This window comes from Martes martes (genome assembly GCF_963455335.1).
Source record: "Martes martes genome assembly, chromosome: 1".
Classification (NCBI taxonomy): Eukaryota; Metazoa; Chordata; class Mammalia; order Carnivora; family Mustelidae; genus Martes; species Martes martes.
The window spans coordinates 187,646,860-187,667,271 of NC_137888.1; the positions used below are offsets into that span (position 1 = coordinate 187,646,860).

The following is a 20,412-nucleotide window of genomic DNA, read 5'->3' on the forward strand; positions in this document are numbered from 1 at the left end:
GAAATTCTGAGACCACCCTGAGAATCCCAGGCTAGCCTCCTGGAGGGGGAGATGACACGGAACAGATAGGCGGTCCTAGCTGAGGTCATTCCAGACTCACCCGCCTCAGAAGAACTACCCCAAGTCTGTAGAGACCACCCAAACTGGTCCCAATCAGAAGAACTGACCATCGAACCTATAGTCATAAAGCAATAATTGTTGTGTTAACTAATTTGGATCATTTGTTACAGCATAAAGTTTACCTGTAGAGTTTCTAGAATATGTAGAAGTGGAAGACTGGAGACAGATTATGATGCCAATAATTTTTGCTTATGATTTGTCATAACGGTTTCTCAGTGAGAGTCCACATACCAAGTCATAGCATTTGCCATCAACCCAATTAATCATGTGTTTTGCAAAAACCATGTTACCCCTCCTCTACCATGGAAGTATTTCACAGATACTTTAATTTCCAATCCCAATTGCGGATGTTTTCTAATCAGGGGGACCCTTTAATGTATTCGGTCTTATTTGATGATGAGAAAACTCAAAGAAAATATTCCTAACCTCCTATGACTTATGCCCACCGATAACATGTGGAAGGAAAATAACCAGGCAAACTAATCCAGGTTTACTTTCTGACCACCTCTGGCTACAGTATCTCCATGTCTGATTCTCAGGTCTGGTCTCATTAAAGCTTAAGGGCCTGACCCCAGACTCTAAGCAAGTCCATACATGAAAACACCTTCTACAAAGCCCATTCACCTCCACAACCCCTCGTGGCTAGTTTCCATGGCTGGGATTGAGAAGATGTGTCAGGAGAAGGGGAGAAAATAACAGAGATTATTGGCTGGTCCAAGTAACTCACTAATAATACTGAGCTTACTCTCCAGTCTGTGTCTTGGTTCCAAAACTCAGGGTGGGAATCCAAATAGCATGCTAATAAGTGGGTTTGTTCCCGTAAAGGCACAACCCTCACTGATAAATCCCTTCCATTTACTGTTTCAATCAATTTGCCACTTAAAAAAAAAAATCACGAACATAAGCTAAGCAATTTGGACAGCTTTGAAATATGCCTACAGTGAAGAAGGCTGTTTGAGCACAACCCGTATTTACATTCTGGTCTCCATCCGGAGTAGAGAGGGCCAAGGGGTGGGGGAAAAATGAAATTCTGAGTCAGGGACGAACCCTTATAGCTTCAGTGTCCTCACCTGTAAAATGGGGACATGATTTCACAATGCCGTCCTGAGGATTACATGTGCAAAATTGGAGTGTCTTGCTGAATCCAAATGCAGCATTCAAAAGGGACGGAGGTGACTGGGCAACAACCTGACCCAAACAGTCACATTTCAATGAATGCCAAACAACAGCAATTTCATCCCTGAACTTCTCAATGTACTCGGCTCTAAACGTAATACCTACTTGAGCTCACATTTCAAAAGATCCAAATTTATGTTTTATTATTTGACATCCACTCAATTTCATAATATGCTGCTCGTTTTAAACCCACACGAGGAGCTTTCCTGGCTCTTGAAATTTGCCACCTTCCACTCTGAGATCAAAGGAGTTACGCAGTAATACTGAGAAGGTGGCAATTGCACAAATGAGCTTAAAATGGCCTCGAAGAAATGGGAACCCCCCCCCCCTTCCTGCGGTCTGTGCTATCACAGCAAAACTTAGCTCCTGGCCCTTCCATTTCGGAGCAGTTTTCCTGGCATTAGTCATCTTCAAAAGGACAGCATGCCCGTGACAGAGGGCTCTGAATTAAAGCCTTTAAGTTGTCTTTAGATATAACAAACTACACAGAGACATTAGCAATACAGGAAACTGTGACATGTAGCTTTGGGCAAAAGGCCAGATTCATAGGAATGCCTGATGAAATCTAATCTTCATAACATTCTCTTTTCAAAAAATAGACCCTGTTAAGGACTGAACCAACTATCAGTTTCATAACTGCATTATCCATCATGTCTAGAGCTGTGTCTGGAATCCAGGCCCTTAGCAGGACCTGTGGTCTCTCCTGCCGGATGCAAGATGAAATGGAAGCAGAGAGGTCCTGGCAGACTTTATGCGCCTGCATTCAGATATCTGCCTCCATCTACTTTTCCAGTCCACTGTGCCATTTGGCCCTTGACTTGGATCCTGATAATCTTCCATCTATCAAGTCCTGGCCATCTGCTAACTAGGATGGCCAAGACAACCTACTTGCCTTGAATCCGACATCGCCAGCTGCTCCTTTAGTCCTATAAACGTAACATCCAGCCAATATCCTCTTGTGGGAAAAAGGATTTATGCCTGCTGGGAGTGAATGGCTACACCATTAAACCATGCCTGCGAAGGGAAGTGATGAACAGCAGGACCAGCGTCCCCACGTGGCCTTCCTGAACTGCAGAGGTGATGATCCGTCCGCTCTGAAGCTTAGTGGGTGACTGTGTCCTCTGATCAGGACAAGGGCAAGCACTTCTCAGGAGATCTGATTTCAGATCTGATTCTCTTCTTCTTCCCACAGCTCCTACCTACCTAAAGAGCCATGTAGCAAGGACGCCCCACCTTCTTTCATTCTGACCTCCAACACCTTGGTTACCACTCACCACATGTTGGTTCAAGCTGCCGTCAAGAGCTTCCTGGCTCAAACCATTCATAACTTGGCTATGGTCACAAACTGCATTTCGGCTAGGCCTGACCCAGAGACAGAACACAGACCAGATTTCTTTATTAATAAATTAAACACTGGCCAGTCATTTAGGAAACGTGTCTATGTTCATGGAGACAAGCATAGCATCAAACCACTAACACCTGATCCACAATGAGAACATCGTTCTTCTCCTGACTTCCCATAAGGAAAGTTCATACTCAAAAATACTGCTTTTCTTCATGTACAGCCTACAGCCTCCATTTCCGATGGGAGGAATTTCTTTTTTCCTCTTTTGACATCCTACTGATGTTTTCTGTTGTTTCCTGACGCTCTCTGCTGCCACGGGATTACAAAAGGTCTTGGTGCATTTGGTACCTCCAAGTGCATGGAATAAAGTCAGAGAGAAATCGGACACCCTATCCAGAATGAGGCATGGCAGAGGGAAAAGGAGCTCTGTGAAGCTATAGGGCTTTTCACAGACAGAGGGATTTCAGTCTCCCCAGTCAGCTAAAGGAAAGTCACCAAGGGTGGACTCCTGGCCAGGGGGCTTGGTTTAACTTGAGTAATAGGTTTCCAGAATCCTACTTAAAGCCTAATCTCATAGATATGTAGAATATCACAGATGCATCTCACAAGAGAGGCAAGAGCTCCTGTGTGTGTTGGGGGGTGCGGGGGTAGGGAGGAAGGGTATGACCCTGTATCATCATCAATTTTCTGGTACTTAATGGGACACCCTCTTGGGACTGGTTTCCATCAACAGATGAGAAAAATCCTAATTCCTCAGCCATGGGAAGGGATTAATATGAAAAGACAACACAATTATAAATGTTAATAGACTTCACCGTTCCCCCCCCTCCCAACTGAGCTGGAGCATTGACACAGCTTACTTACTGTTAATTCATAATATTAGTGGAAACTAGTCCGTTCTCGAGTTATTCACCTCCAGGGAATTGAGATGCATGGCCAGAGAAGGCCATGGAGGAAATGAATGTAATGCTCTTGGTCTACTTAAACTGACCTTCTCTATCCCTCTGCCCCCACCACTCCTACCCACCAGAGTATTTACCACTTAATTGTCAGACTTGGCTCGGAGGAGTCTATTACTGGGAAAACCAACCCAGCAGGGGGACAGCGAGGCCCAGTAGCAAATCTGCACTACCTCGGATCTTGCCAGCAGAAGCCTTGCCTATTGTCAATACAGGCAATTTCTCCTTTTCATGAGGATCAAACTGTCCTGGACTGAGTAGACAATGCCATTTCCTCTGGCTTTGGACTCACTGAAAAACTCAATTTCAAAGTCAAGGCAGGAGAGAGAGAGAAAGAAAACGGGCAGGCTGGGGCACCTGACAAATGGAACTTCCACATGGTGATTTTTGTCCTTCTTTGTCTTTTTAATGCATTGTGTTTCAGAGCCAAGAAGGTAGTGGGGAAGCCTTTACAGCACTTACAGACAGAGACCCAGAACCTGCCTGTCCCACCCCTGCCAGACTTCTCAAAGTAAAGGTTGCTCTTGAACTGGGAAGAGGCAAAAAAGAAATCCCAACCTAGCAAAGTAGGACCGGAGTCTTAGGCTAGAGTGCAAACCATTTCACACAGATATTGTTATGATTTTTGAATTTAAGGCGAAAAAAAAAAAAAAAAAGCACGCAATCTGGGGAAACCTGGGGCAAGAGAAGCTTATTTCAGGTTCAGTGACTTGCACGCAAGTTTCTCTCAATTCAGTGCGGCGGTGCTGGACAACTTGGCCTTTCTCTTGTTGATAATCCTGCCATGCACTGAAAAACCCCCCAAATATCAAAGTCTTGAGCGGACTGCTTCCACAGGGAGCAAGTGGCTTCAACCAAAACACATTACATGTGAACTCTCACCCTTGCTTTCTTATTCCCCAGAAGCAGAAAGCTGCTCAGGGCGCTCCATTTACAAAAGACTCCGAATCCAGAAAGCACTGTATGGTGACTGCTTTAAATCCCTACCATGTGTGCAGCAAGAAAAATACAAAAGATGAGGCATATTGGATCAAAGGGGTCACCAGATGGATCCTTCTCTTGAAAACATTCTTCCTTAGAGGTGGGTAAGGTCATCTACGTTGGAAATAAATGAAACATCCAGATAGCAGTATGAGGGATGGGGGAGACTCTGTAAATATCATGTAGGTATTACATACAAAATATTAAAATGACCTTGCTCATCTTATAGTTCTATAAAGAGGTGATGGGGAAAATGGAAGGATGCCCTTGGCCTAAATGGAAAGAATCCAGGTCTTATACTCATTCATTCAATAACTATATTCCATGCACCAACTGCCTGCTGTGGTGGGCTGTCACTAAGATGGCCCTCAATGACCCCCAACTCCAGGTTTTTAGGCCCCTGAGTAATCTCCTCCCTTTGAGGCAGGCTGGATCTAGTGGCTTCCTTTTACTTTCTTATTATTTATTTATTTATAACATATAATGTATTATTTGCTTCAGGGATACAGGTCCATGATTCATCAGTCTTACACGCTTCACAATGCTCACCTTAGCACATACCCACTCCAATGTCCATAACCCAGCCACCCTATCCCTACCCCCCAACTCCCTAGCAATCCGCAGTTTGTTTCCCGAGATTAAGAGTTTCTTATGGTTTGTCTCCCTCCCAATACCATCTTGTTTCATTTTTTCCCTCCCTACCCCCCCATGACCCCCCACCCTGCCTCTGAAATTCCTCATATCAGAGAGATCATATGATAATTGTCTTTCTCTGATTCACTTATTTCACTTAGCATAATACCCTCTAGTTCTATCCACGTTATTGCAAATGGCAATATCTTTTGACAGTTCCATAATATTCCATTGTATATATACACCACATCTTCTTTATCCATTCATCCGTTGATGGACATCTAGGCTCTTCCCATAGTTTCGCTATTGTGGACATTGCTGCTATAAACATTCGGGTGCATGTGCCCCTTTGGAGCACTACATTTGTATCTTTAGGATAAACACCCAGTAGTGCAATTGCTGGGTTTTAGGGTAACTCTATTTTCAACTTTTTGAGGAACCTCCATGCTGTTTTCCAGAGTGGCTGCACCAGCTTGCATTCTTGCTCACAGTGTAGGAGGGTTCCCTTTTCTATGCATCCTTGAGGCTTCCTTTTAACAGGTAGAATGTAGCCAAGCCAAAGAGACACCCCTTCGATGATTAGGTTAGAAGAGATTCTAATCTCCATTTTGCTAGCAGATTTTCACTATTGTTTACTTGGCTTGCACACTTTGGTGAAGTAAACAGCCATGCTAAAGAAGCCCATATGGTGAGAGACTGAAGGTGGTCCCTGGCCAACAGCCAGAGGGACACTGAGGCCCTCGGTCAAACAGTCCTTGAAGAAGTGAATCCTTCCCCAGCTGAACTTTCAGAAGAGACCTCAACACTGGATGATAATTTGATTGCGGCCTGGTGAGAAACCATGAAGCAGGAGGCCCACAGAAACTATGAGACGGTAAACGTGTGTGGTTTCAGCTGCTAAGCTCATGGTCATCCATTACACAGCAGTATAACCCCATGCCAAGAACTGGGGGCTGGGATATGGCACTAAACAAATCACAGACCTCCTCCTCACGGATCTGCCAGTCTAGTGCTCATTCCCACAGGAAGATGAGGGCATTGACCTCCCTAAAAAATCCACGAGCCACCATTTTCCTTCCATGGCTGCATCAGCTCTTCAAGGTAGCCCCCGCCCCTCCGAACGGGCTCTTGCTTCTCACAGACCTGAATACTATGTTACATCATAGCTTTTAGAGTTTGAGGGGAAGCAGTATGTTTAAAATCCAAGTTCCAACCTGGAAAATCTGGCAAAAATGGCGAGCAAACCCCAAATTGAGCAAACAGCCATCCATAATCAATTCTGGGACAAAGCGTTTTCAGTTGCTTTTATGTTTGAACAAACACAGGAAACAAATAAATTGCAGCAGCAAACCCAAAGCTTTCTCAAAGAAAGATGTCCCTGGGCAAGGGGCACAGCAAAATGCAATGGTGTAAGCAGCTACTGTTTCTGATTCACAGCAACGAAGCTAAGTGTAGACTAATTACACACTCCACACCTTTCCTTTTGCTTTTGGAAGGGGCATTTCTACTCTGTGCCTCCTTTAGAGCCCTGATAACTGCTCCCATAGTGTAGTCTCTGAGGATTGATTAAGTATCAATCCACTTTTCCCAAGCAATAACTCACAGGGCATTGCCTATTCCAAACCACACATTTTTATGAAGGGTTTGGTGCCCGATATGGTAAGTGGGACTTTACGCCATCTCTGTCCTTGGAAATCAGTCCATTAACTCATCTAAACGTCCCATGTCATCTTACCAACAAACCTGTGAAAATTGTTTTCAGGATACTATCCTTAAAGTTGGAGTATCTGATTTAAGAGCCTTACTTAAGCAGTGTTTTGGGGGGGGGGTACAAAAAATTACTTAAGTGTACAAATGTCTTCAAACCTACAAATTAGGAGAATTCCTTTCAAGTACATGATAGTTTCCAGGAGGGCCAGCCCCATCTCCAGGAGGACACAGATTAATGCTAACCGAGCACTTCAGCTTTGTACTGAAATGCACCTGAGTTCAACAGAGGATAAAATTAAATTGCAATGAGGAAAGACAAAATCTTTCCCAGCAGGCCTTGATTGATAGAACGTGTTATTTGTAGCAGAACAAAATGGAAAACCAGAAAGTTTGTTCCCAGCAATCATTGTCTCACTGGGCCAACTTTCTCTCCTTTGAGAAAACAATATGATTTCTTCATAGAGCATGTAGTCTACTTATTTAGGCAACAGTGCTCAGGATCTTCCAATTCCTCCAGAAGCTCACTTGAAAAAAATGGCCCCAGTAGGGGAGATACAGGTAATATTTAACCAGGAAGAGGCTTATCTTGTGAAAACTGTCATTGATAATGACCTAAGCATAAGTCACTCTTAGAAAACAATGAGCATGCATCTCCTGTGATGAACTCATTGGAAACTTGCCTGTATAAGACTAGCATGGGGTTAAGCGGAATTTTTTAAACCAGGTTCGTAGAACAAGGTTCAAAATCCTGCTCTTCCACTAGACAGCTGGCGATTGTGTGAAAGTTAACTACAATCTCACTATGCCTCAGTTTCCTCGTCTGTGAAAAAGTGATTATTGTCCCAACTCCACAGTGTTTTTCAAGAGGACTAAATGAATGTTCAGCACAGTGCCTAAAAGACCCAGGATTCCATAAAACTAGGCATAGCCACTCTTTCCCCAAAGGGGCAGGTGTGCCCCTCTGGTACCCAGCCAGGCATACACAAACGTACATAAAGACACAAGTACAATTACTTCTGGTTACAGACAGACCACTAGTATCAGGGTTCCAAGCTCAAGCCAGCCAGGCACAAGCTCCCCACCCCCACCCCACCTTTCATTTCAGTAACGTGGTAACATCTTTCCACTTAGTAGACCAGGAATTAATTTCCATCCAACCCAGGGATTATTTTCTTTCCATACCCATGTATGATCATATGAGAGGGTCCAGAAGATTCTCCCTCCTAAACAAACCTCAAATCCGAATTCATACACCTGTTCTCTTCAGCTCCTCCATTCTGCTGCCCAGTCTACCATCACTGAGCCTAAACAACCTCCAGCACCTAACTGGCTTCCCTATTTTCTCTATTGTACCCTCTAAGCACTGGAATCACCTTTAATCAGCTTTGAAAGAACAAGAAAAATGAACAATAGCAATGATGAAATAAAGTTCTGATCAACCTGAGATGGGATCTGGGCATCTGGATGTTTGAGAGTTCCCTTGGTGACTCTGACAGTGAGAACCCCTGGCTTAGCATGATCCTTCAAAAGCTAAATCTAATCACAACACATGCCTGCTTAGCGGTTCTCCAGGATGTGGGCCAAGGCCCTCTGCAGATTCGCACTGCCATGATTCCCATGGTTCACCATAGTCCAGCTCTGCCGGCTTCCCTCCTTCTTCCTCAGATACTCTTGGGTCCTTTCACTTTGCCTGGGGTCCTGACCCCTCTGTCTAGAATGTTCCTCCATCTGATCCTTGCAGGGTGGATTCTCCCTCTTCAGATCTCAGCTACAAGAGGCTCTCCTCCACCACCCCAACCAAACGGGCCCATCCCAAATATCTGCTAACTCATCACTCTCCTGCTCCTCCCTAGCACCAGTCTCTGCCGGTCACTACCCAGAACTCAGAGGGCAGCCCAGTTGGTTGATCCAGAGGAAAACCAGACTGGGGGTGGGGTGGGGGGAGGCCCTCAAAGTTTAACCAAGTCACAGGTCCTCATCCCCTCCAGTGTCACCAAGTGCCACCTGTAAGGCATCCTCTGTGACAGCACGACCTGCTTAAACACCTATCTCCCCAATGGGGTTGACAGCTTCCTGAAGGCAGGGCTCATCCTTTATTTAATTTGATTTTCTATTCCCAGCTCCATCCAACTGAGTGTCGGCACAGAGCAAAAACTAAGAAATGTTTGCTTTCCAGAAAGAACAACAGGTAGCTATAAAAGAGGCAAAAGGGGTACAGAAATAGGAGAGGGGGAAAAAAAAAGACAAGAGAAAATTTTAGTCAAGAAATCTGGGATTTATGTCCAAAGAATCTGATTCCAGTCCTGGCTGTGCATTGGTTGTGTGACCTGAGGTCCATGACTTGATGCCTGTCGGCAAGGGGATAATGATTCCCACCTCCAGGGGGCGGGCCTGCAGGTGTAGAATGGAAGGATGTGAATGACAACAGCCATCACATTCCACAGTATACAGACCAGGGGACTATTACCATGAGGGGAGCTTTGGTTTTATTTCCTCCCAAACTCACAACTGAAAACTAGTATGGTTGATAAAGGAAGACTTTGGAAGGAAAGGAAAAAGCAAAGCAAACAAAGAAGTAAATAGAATAAAATAATTATTAATGAAGATTGCTAAAATAAGTTTTTTTTTCCCCAATTGGTTAGTTCCTAATTGGTTAAACACATGGTCTTTAAAGTCACATTGCCTTGGTTCAAGTCAAAGTTCCATCACTGATGAGGCGCGACAGGGGTCAGCAAACTATGATCTTGAGAAGATTGTACCCACTAACTGTTTTTGTAAATAAAGTTTTACTGGAACACGTCTAAGCCCATTAGTTTACATATTGTCTGTGGCTATTTTCTGGCTACAGTGACAGTGACCAGCAAAGCCAAAAATACTTACTATCTGACTTTCTAGAGAAAGTTTGCCCATTCCTGGATTCAGGTAAATAAATTACCTCACTTCCCTAAGCCTCAGGGTCCTCATTCTATGCAATGGAGATACTAACCATATATCCCTCATAGGGCTGTTAAGAAAGTGAAATGATATAATTCACATAAAATAATTAGCACAGTGCCAGGCATATATATAAAGCATTTGATAAGTTCTGAATAGGAAGTATTTTTGTTAAATTATCAGTGCTCAACTAGCCAATCAACCAACCACCTGCCTATTCATTAATTATAAAATTGACAAATATATAAAAATCAACAAATATTGGGGCGTCTGCCTGGCTTGGTCAGTAGAGTCTGTGAATGTTGATCTCAGGGTCATGAGTTCAAGCCTCATGTTGGGTGCAGAGCCTACTTAAAACAAATAAAATCAAATCAGCAAATATTCACAAAGCACCAAACAAGTGCCAACAATTGGAGTAGGATTGATTTGGCTGCACACATATCTATTAGATGAACAAAAGCAAACGAAACCCAAGACTATGAAGTTTTTCTGTCTATAATGTTCTCAAAGCCTATGAGCTATGCAACAGTGACATGAGTATTTCAGTATTAGTACTGTGTCAACTAGATTTTGAGCTTTATTTTGTTTGAAGGGGTGTAATAGGAAGCCAGTGGCCTCTCCCACCTTAAGACTTCAAAAAAATCTTTGGGGAATGGCTGACTGATTGACGGTTGTTACAGAGTCCAACTACAGAGTGCGGAGGTTTCCAATAATGGTACAAAATCTGCCCACGTTTTAGGGCACAGGAAATGAACCGTGTCCATCTATAAACGTCACAGGAAAATCTCCTAAAATCTAGGAACAGCTTTTGGCAGGTGTTGTGCTATTCAAACCCGAGTATCACTGCAAAAGTAATTCAAAAAGGCTAACAGTGCACCGGGAAACATGAGAGTTCCTTTACAATGTTAAATCTGTGCAGTCCAACACTGCTCGCTCTATGAGGCGCAGAACTATCTGTTGGTCGAAGAGTACAGCGAATGAGCTACATAAAGTGGTTTGTCAGCTGATGGGGAGCATGCCCTTTTAGTTCTCAGACTTCCTTATAATTCTGGATAAAACCTTTGTAAAATGTATGGCATGCTTTAATAAGAGGTTTCATGAAGCATTAATTCTAAGATGCAAATGTCTTTAGATTAAAATGGCCCTCCCATGGACACTGAGGCCCCAGATGAAATGTATGCTGTGATTTACTTTTTATCTGGATTTTAAATTGAGATACAACATAAAACAATAAAATATACACATCTTAGATGTACAGCTGTAGGACTTTCCACAGATGTATACACCTGTGGCATCTCAGTGCAGATGAAGACAAACATTTCCAGCATCCCAGCAGGCTCCCTTATGATTCCCCCCACCAGTTGGCAACCTCCCATATTTGTCTCTTGTTTCACCTGCTTTTACTCATTGCAGGATCAATGGGATTCATCCATGTCCCATGTAGCAATAGTTTTGTTCTTTTTTATTACTATAGAGAATACCACCATATGAATACGTTGTGATTTATTTATCCAACATTTGCTATTTTAGTGGAAAATGATGTCTCCTTCTGTCATATAAACCATGACCAATTTGATGGAGTTTATGGGAAGGTTTTCAGCCAATAAAGCAGCTAAGGGTGGGGAACAACGTCTTGGGGAAGCAGGCAGCACAGCTAAGACACTGAATTTGAACTGTATTCAAATGGCACCAAAAGGCATAACCGATACTATGATAGACTGACCCCCTGTCCCAGGTCCAGGGGAGTTAGCGGAGCATCATGGTCAAGTGCAAGGTGTCTGAGAGTAGGGTAAATCCTCAGGTTTCTGTTCTGGCTATCAGGCTGACTTTGGGCAAGTCATTTAACCTCAATGTAATTCCATTCTCTCAACCTCAAAGTAAACACAGCTTTTTAAAACCTCTTACAGCTGTCATGAGAACTGATGCTCTAATCCACTTACAGAACAAGCACCCTCAAATACTATCATCACTGTAGCACAGTATAGAAGAGATAAAATACATTTGGAAAAGTTGCTTACAATATACACCAACTCTGGCTAATTAAAAACATCATAGTAATAAACTGATTTTTGTAATAACCCTTCTACTTAACATTCTCTCCCACTATGAGAATGTTACTTGGATCAATCAGTATGGTGCTTGGTACAATTACACTCTGTAATCTAAGTTGAAATTCTTCGATAATAAAGAGAAATTAATAATACTTCAAGCACATATGTAAGGGACCACATATGTAAGGGACATATGAATTCTCTTCTCCGGGCTTAGCTGTCAGTGAGGAGCAAACATGAGTTTCCGAGTCCTTCCTCCATGATCAATCATTTTTCACAGAGCAGTAACCCACCTGCTTATATACCCAACCCCCTAGAAAATCTGTTGGTATAACTAAAGAATGCCATTTTAGTTGGGAGTCTGTGTCAGCAATAAATATCCATTTTTATCTCCCAAGGGAAAGGAAAACATTTTCATTTGTGATTTTTAGTCATTTGCATTAGTGTTGGGAAGATAAACCTATAGGAAGTTTATGAATTTGAGATCCTCTGTATACCACCTCCCTTGAAACCAATAGGAGATTAAAATTCTGTCTGGTTAAAAGTCAGGCCACTGGGGTACAGAAGAGGCGGGAGGCAGGATGATAAGAGAAGAGACAAACGTGTTCATGGCCTGGGAATCTATATTTTCCTGATGGCTTGAAAATCTATTAGCTTTGACTGTGCCTCTGTACAGCTAAAGCTTTTAGCTGGATCCTATTTTAGCAAGACTATAGCTACTACTACTGGCCCAAGAGTATAAATTGCTGTATTTTTTTTTGGATTAAAAAATTGGTTACTTTTTAAAATAGCTTCCAAACAATCTTTAGAGGTCAACATTTTTTCTGCTGTTTCCTACTGACTTTCTTAAACACTTTCAACAGTTGAAGTGGGTGAAGTCATGAGGCTACTACAGACAGCAGGAGGAATGAGACTGAATAATAGCACAAAAGCTTTGTATGTTAAAATAATGACGTCCAAAAGCTTTGTACGTTAAAATAATGACGTCCACATCAAAAATGCCCCCAGGTTGTTGAGAAAGTTGTCAAGTAGGTACTGGCATACTTGGTTTGAGTAGTTATCCTCTGTGACAGCCTTCCAAAATTAACAGTTGGGCATACTTATCCACCTAGCAAATCGACTTCTAAGAATTTATATAAGGAAAAAAACTTGTACACGTGGGTAAGGGCACAGACAAGTGACTATAACACTTTGATATTGCTTATTATAGGGAAAACTGGAAACAACTAAAAAAAAATCTATTAATAGCTAACTGGTTAAATTATGACATCACCGTTCAGTATAACAATATAAAGTGGTTAAAACAGGACAAGGAAAATCTGTATTTACCAATATAAAGACATGGCTATGACACACTACTAGCGTCAAAACCACCGTATAGAAGAGTTTCGACACATATTTATAAATGCTTTTAAAACTCCTGACTGCTGGGACACCAGCATCTGCCTTTAGCTGAGTTCATGATTCCGGGGTCCTTGGATTGAGCTTGCGTTGGGCTCTCTGCTCAGTGGGGAGTCTGCTTCTCCCTCTGCCTCTCCTCCCTGCTTGTGGTCTCTCTCTAGCTCACTATCTCTCTCATATAAATGAATAAATCATAAAAAAAAATTAAAACTCCTGACTGCAGACAGAGCAAACATCGGTAGTTCTCTTCGGAGCGTGGGATCAAGGGCATTCCAGTTTTCCCTCCTCCTTAATGGGCCCTGCCCTCATGCTGTTTGAAATTTAGACAACATGGTAATTTTTAGAACCGGAAAAAAATTTATTTGCCTTTTGAGAAAACACTGCATTCAAAGGCTGATCTATCTGTATCAATTCACACAATAAACAAATTAATTCATGATAAACAAATTAATTCATATACGCCTATCTTAAAGCAAGCATTTTAGCAGAGACAATCCAGGGCCAATGACGCCAACAGCTTCCAATGGGTTCCTGTCTTTCTGACACACTGTTGAGAGGCTGTAAAACCAGAGGCCTCATTCCTATACCACTTTTCTGGAATCCCCTCTTCCTCCCATGGGGACCTGGATGGGGACAGAAAATGCCACTAAATGCACATCTCCAGGGACCCTCACAAGCCCCGTCTCACCCTGACCTGCACTAGGAAAACAAATAAAGTGTTTTGCTAAGCTAAGCCTAGGCAGCTCTTTCCCCAAACAGGTGCAGACTGGAATCCACTCGGAGACAGAAATCACGGTTTTTATCCTGTGAATTGTGAGGCTCGTGATTCTCTACACCGGGATCGGATTCCAAGTGACTTGCTCCGTGCTGAAGGGCAGGTGCTTTGCACTGAAGTGAAGCTGGAGGAACACCCCAGCACAGGGGTGAAAAAGCAGACACCTGATGCCCAGCTCCTCCAGCAGCCTCCGTGTGAGTGGCTGGGTTTTGTTTGCATTCCTCAAGGACCCCTCCTTGCAGACATGAATGCACACGCACACATAAAGGACATGGCAATGCTTCTGGCTTAACCTGGTATCAGGCAGGATATCTTCCACTTGGCCAGCAGCACCTCTGCAAACCTTGTTCAAAATTTCCTGTGCCTCTAGCACAGTCAGGCACGCTCTGCAGAGGACCATCCCACAGGCTGGCCACCACCTCTGCGTTCTCAAATTAATAACAGTGAGGGGAAAATGTACATGTACTACACCGCGTGCTTGATGTTCACTTTTTCACTTTGCCCACAACAAACCTACGAGGTAAGAACAAGTAATCATGCTCCTGTAACACATTTGGCAACTAAGGCTTTAAGACAAGTGGTTTGTCAAAGTTAGAGCTAGAAAATGGTAGGGCTCCAACTGAAGGCCATGGGCTTTCTGGCACAATCTAAGCCACTGCCTGAATCATCATAATTCCTATACCTCAAATGCATGGTTCCCCTTCCAGGCCCCATGACCCTTTATCCAGACCTTCTAATTATTAGGGATGGCAGGAGACACCAAAAAACTTTTTAAAAAAGCTATATAGGTTCTCTCTCTCTCTCTTTCACTCACACAGGCACAGACACACACAGACACACACAGACACACACACACACACAGGTGGGTAAAGGCTTTGATGACAGCTATTCAAATACAACAGCCAGATTCCCTAATTAGTATAGAGCAATCAGTATTTTGGTGGGACAATCCATATTTAAAGGAAGGAAGGATCTGGCATAGACAAAATTTCAGGAATACCTTGTTAGAAAATGACAGGTTCCTTTTATTTTAGGACTTGTCAGCAAGCCTTTGTTATGCTAACAGCACTGTCAGTGTCTGAGAGCAGGAGGATATTCTAGACTACAGAGCATTTCCCAGGACTCGACCGAGGTCCCAGGATCACTGCTCCTCAAAGTATGTGCTGGCAAAGGCTGGGCTAGCAAATTCCAGAGCATTACCTTCACCAGCTTCAGAGCTCCAGACACCAAGGTATTGCTTCTCTAACATCTCTGCACGAACCCCCCAGAGAAGGGCACACAGTTCCACCTGAGGGACTCTCTAGAACAATGCTGAGACGAGAACATCTTCAGGACTATTCTGCACAGGGCACATGTATAAAGAGATACCAGACTCTCGATCTGGCTCTATGTGTCTTGCCTACGTTGAGATTCCAAAACTTGAACTACCTCCCATGGAGCCCCACAATCTCCAAACCATTGACATTCCACAAAGCACTCCTGCTTCATCCTGCACAGCTGGCTTCCAGTAATTTATACAGTAAAAGAGATAACGCCTCAAGTCCCAAAGTGTGCATATTCAGACACCATTTCAAAGATCTGGTGTCATAAACTATTTTCATTGATTACAGAGGACCTACCAATTTGCAGCCTTCAAAATTCTTACCAGCAAGTATTGAGTATGTAGGGAAAATGGAAAACAATTGAAAAGACAAATGAACACCCATGCGCTTAGAAATGTGAGCGGGTGATACAGAACAGAATACTGGTGTTCTACAACATTACTTAGTCTGGAAATATGAAGCCATACAAATGCTAATGGGACTGTATGCGGCTTGCAAACTTATTGCATTGTTGGTTAACTTCTCACACATACCCCGGGCCCGTCTCCCTGACAAGCCTGCAAGGCCAGGCTGGAGGCCCATTCCTTTTTTTAGCATCTCCTCCAGTGCCAAGCACGCCGACACTGCCGGATAAATCTCTTGCTGAGTGGATAAATGCCTTCATGTTATGGAGGCATAAAGGGTATTTACTTATTTCGTACTCAATGCGGTAATGCTGATGGGCATAGCCAGCACCTGATTATGGGCTGTCTGATGTAATCCATACTAAAATAAAATCAGTTATTAAGCACGTTGAAGAATACAGAGTGTTGGTCATGAGTTGGCAGTTCAGTGGCAATTAATTTGTTTCGCAGGTGGCTTTTCTCTTGTCCCTTCTCTTTCGGTCAGGGTCCAGTTAGGAGACAGGAGCCTCATCAGTAATTTGAACAGGGAAAATTTAATACAAAGAATGGCTAATGAGTCAAAAGTGGCTTACTACCAAAAAGCTTTAAAAAAGAAAAAGAAAAAAAAGAAAAAGAAGGTTCTAACAGTAATAGGAGAAGCAAATGCAAACCATCCCTTCTCTAGAACCTTCTGGCCTTAAATGCTTCTCTAGGCAAGTAAATGAACACATGCCCAAAGGCAAGTCAAATCATAGGAGGCTTTCTAGGGGCACCCAGGTGGCTCAGTCAGCTGGGTGTCTGACTCCTGGTTTTGGCTCTGGTGGTGGGATCGAGCCCCACGTTGGGCTCTGCACCCAGCATGGAGTCTACCTGGGATTCTCTCTCTCTCCCTTCATCTCTCTCTTTAATATAAACAAACAAATAAATAAAATCTTAAAAAACAAAAACAAAGGACGCCTGGGTGGCTCAGTGGGTTAAGCCAATGCCTTCGGCTCAGGTCATGATCTCAGGGTCCTGGATCGAGTCCCGGATGAGGCTTTGTGCTCAGCAGGGAGCCTGCTTCCCCCCCCCCCGCCTACTTGTGATCTCTCTCTGTCAAATAAATAAATAAAATCTTAAAACAAAACAAAAAAAAAAACAAAGGATGCTTTTTTTTTGCCCAATGGAGGCTTTCTGTATTAGGAAATCTGTGTCTGTATTAGGAAATCCTTGCTCTCCCGTGACACAGCAGTTTTATAGCTGTTGATTTTAGCTGTCCATATTAGAAATGCATCAGCAGCAAGACAGTTAATGCCAATCTTGAATATCCTCAAATTTTACTTCCTGGGAAAAAAAGTCATGTCAAAGTCTAATAAAACCATGACAGTAATTAACCCAAATCACACCCCAGAACATTAATAAAGCTATTTGGCCACCACTGCTAATACAGATGCCCTACAAATACAATGAATTTTCCCACTGACAATGGCTAGAGCATGCTATTTGTCTTGGTGAAACTTCAGCCATAAATATCTGTGGGCAATTGTTTCTTCCCCCACCAATTCCACTGGAACAATGAAGTCCCTACATCTATTAATAAAAAATACTGGTGCTTGTAATGCCAAAGTGACCACACTTGTTGCACTGAGATGTTTTCCACTGTTAACTGCAGAAATTTAAAAAATACTCAGGCACACTGGGAAAAAAAAAAAAAGAACAATCAAAATCAAAGTTCATTCTATCGTGCAGATGTAAACAATGTTAGTATTTTGGTGTGTAGACTTCTAGTCTTTATTCAATGCAATCTCCAATCATTGCTACCACTGACATTATTATAGGTCACATTTATCATGTGCCGAATATTGGGCTAAGGAGTTTATGTGAATGAGTCCACTGATTTTCACAATGACCCTATGTGATGGATAAACTGAAGGCGGATTCTCAGGTGCCCCCAACATTTTCCTGTTTCTCAAATGTGTGAAAAGTACATGTACAAAAATAGCTTCATTTTGTCTGGTTATTAAATTATTCTTCAACATCACTTTTTTTGTTTTTAAATTTTAGAGAAAGCGAGGGAGAGTGTGTGTGTGCACAAGCAGAGGGAGGAACAGAGGGGGAGAGAGGAAGGGAGGGGGAAAGAAACTCAAGTACACTCCAGGCTGAGCAGAATCTAACACGAGGTCTGATCTTAGCACCCCAGGATCATGACCTGAGCTGAAACTGAGAGTCAGATGTTCAACTGACTGAGCCCCCCAGGCGCCCCCAACATCTCTTTTAGGGTCTGTTTATGATTCCACTGCAGAACCACAATGTACGTAATGCGTCTCACCATTGGACAGAGATCATATTCAACTTTTCACTATCTTTTTTAAAGTTCGAATGAACATCTTGACAGCGATGTACATATGCATGTTAAGCTCCTTAGTATAAACTTCTAGAAGTAGAATCGCCAGGTTGTCGAAAGCCGGGAAAACTACAATTTTGGACTCATGGTCAGATACGGCACTGCACACAGACAGTTCTCGATTTCACTCCTACAGAGCAGGGGAGGGCCTTTCCCCGATGAAGTGTTTAAGTGGATCCTGTTCCCCACCTAAAGCAACCTAATGAGGAAACAGAAATTATGCTCAAGTCCACTATTTTATATGGTCCTTAATACCAGAAGCACAAACACCAGGACACATTTCTCCCCTGGACACTGAAATGGCTAGGAGATAATCTAAAAGTGTCTGGGGCATACCAGATACTTCATCCTCATTTACCGAGTGAACGAGTGACTGTACAAGTGAATAAAGCCAAAATCATTGCCAAGAGAAGGACAATTTCCAGATAACAAAGATGAGGACCTGAAAGCTCTTCAGGTTGGACGTCTAGGTATCATTTAGAGCTGCTCCTTAATTTTGGCTCTCAGAGAGGGATTCTGGAATATCCAAAGCCGTAGGATTTCATCCCTAAAGCTCATTTTGGCTCACAAAATAAAATAAGACCATAACTGCACGTCACAGAAGCAGTACAGGATACACATCAAACAATGCCCACATACTATCATTTTACCATGACACTGTTCCTGAGTTGACACGCTAGGTGGAACAGCACCAGAATCATGTCCTGTGTCTTTCTTCCATTTGCTTAAAAAAAAAAAAAAATCCTTGGAAGGTTGCACACTATGTGTTGCCATAAAGTACATTTTGTGTTTAGACAGAAAGTAAAGCAAGTAGGGCTCCCTCCCACATAGTAGAAAGTGTGGGCTGTCGCACAGTATGTGACCTGAAGCGGAGGACATCAGACGAATGATAACTTGAGGGAGACAAGCCACAAAGCTTCATTTCAAACCCAGGCAGGGCTCATTCTCTGCTGATTTGGCCAGAGGATACCAGCCCTGATGAATCATTGTTAGCAGTTAGAGTTGGAAAGCTCTGCTCTAATGTGGGAATCTCAGAATGGACTGATGGTGACATTCAAGAGACAGTAAGCAGCGAAGCTTATATGCAGATACAGACACGTATATCTATGCATTTCTCTCCCTCTTCCCTATCTCTCCGTATGTCAGAACATAAACTATTAGGAGGCCAACAGGAAGACAGCTGATCGCAGAGAAAATGTAAGCATATTCCTCCTCTTTTGGCCTGCGTCAAAAAAGCCTGTCATGTCGTGAGGTCAAAACGATCAGTTCTTCCATTTCTGCAGTCCCCACCAGAATGTCAGCTTAGCAAGAAGTTGGGGGTAGATCTCTGCCGGTGGATCGCTTTAGGCTGGATAGCTCAGCTGACTTGAAAATGACATGCAGATCGGATAACAAGTCACCTAGGGAAACGATTCCAGCTTACTCTCCTTACCAAAGCATAGTTCTAAGGCAGTTACGCTGGAGAATAAAAAATATATCTCATATTCTAGAACCTGAACTAACAACCTTGTTTAATGACAGGGGTGGCACAATGTTGACTGTGCTTTTATTTCATTGATACTTTTATTGCATAGAATCTGCACCTCATGGTGGGAAAGTCAAGCAAGAGAAAACACGAGTCAAGTTATCAGCAACTCCTGTGGAATGCCAGTTGCTTAGAAAAATTTGGGTCCAACTACAAAATCACATGAGAACTGCATAAGCTCGTGAGACCCCAGTACACTCCTTAGCTGGTGGGGCCTCCAGGTTGCCCACTTCCTCTGCCTTGTCCCTGGGCACTATCTCAGTCTGCATGCCTCGATTCTCCGGTGACAGGTGTCGTCAAAATGCAGACACAGATATTCTGCCACCTGGCCTGGGATCGCTGCTTTTATTCACCATCTGTCACCAAATGACACCAGAATGAAAAGAAGGAGAAAGCATCATAGGCTTGGGTGGAACGAGGAACTGAGGGAATGGATCAAACAGGGGCATTGGTGGGTGGGGGAGGACAGGGAGGTAATCAAATATGCCTTTCTACAGTTGGCCTTTCTAGGTACATCTCAGACTGTGGGAACAGGGAAGATGCTTTTTAAAACAATAGGACTGGGATCTGAGGAATTTGAAATGGATGACTTACTTCAGAGGAATTACATGCACACACGTGGGAAGAGAAAGCAAAACTCTACTTAGCTCTCTAAGTGGAGGTGACCTGGTGAGGACTGAGTGACACAAAATATCATTAAGGCTGTGACATAAG

The 20,412-nt window shown here is 43.1% G+C and overlaps 1 protein-coding gene across 2 annotated transcripts in view; it reads right to left on the bottom strand.

The window, feature by feature from the left end:
• PTPRG (protein tyrosine phosphatase receptor type G) overlaps positions 1–20,412 on the bottom strand; it is a gene marked incomplete at its 5' end in the record, with an annotated part of 697,399 nt that overhangs the window by 165,958 nt on the left and 511,029 nt on the right. The gene's annotated exons all lie outside the window — the stretch shown is intronic.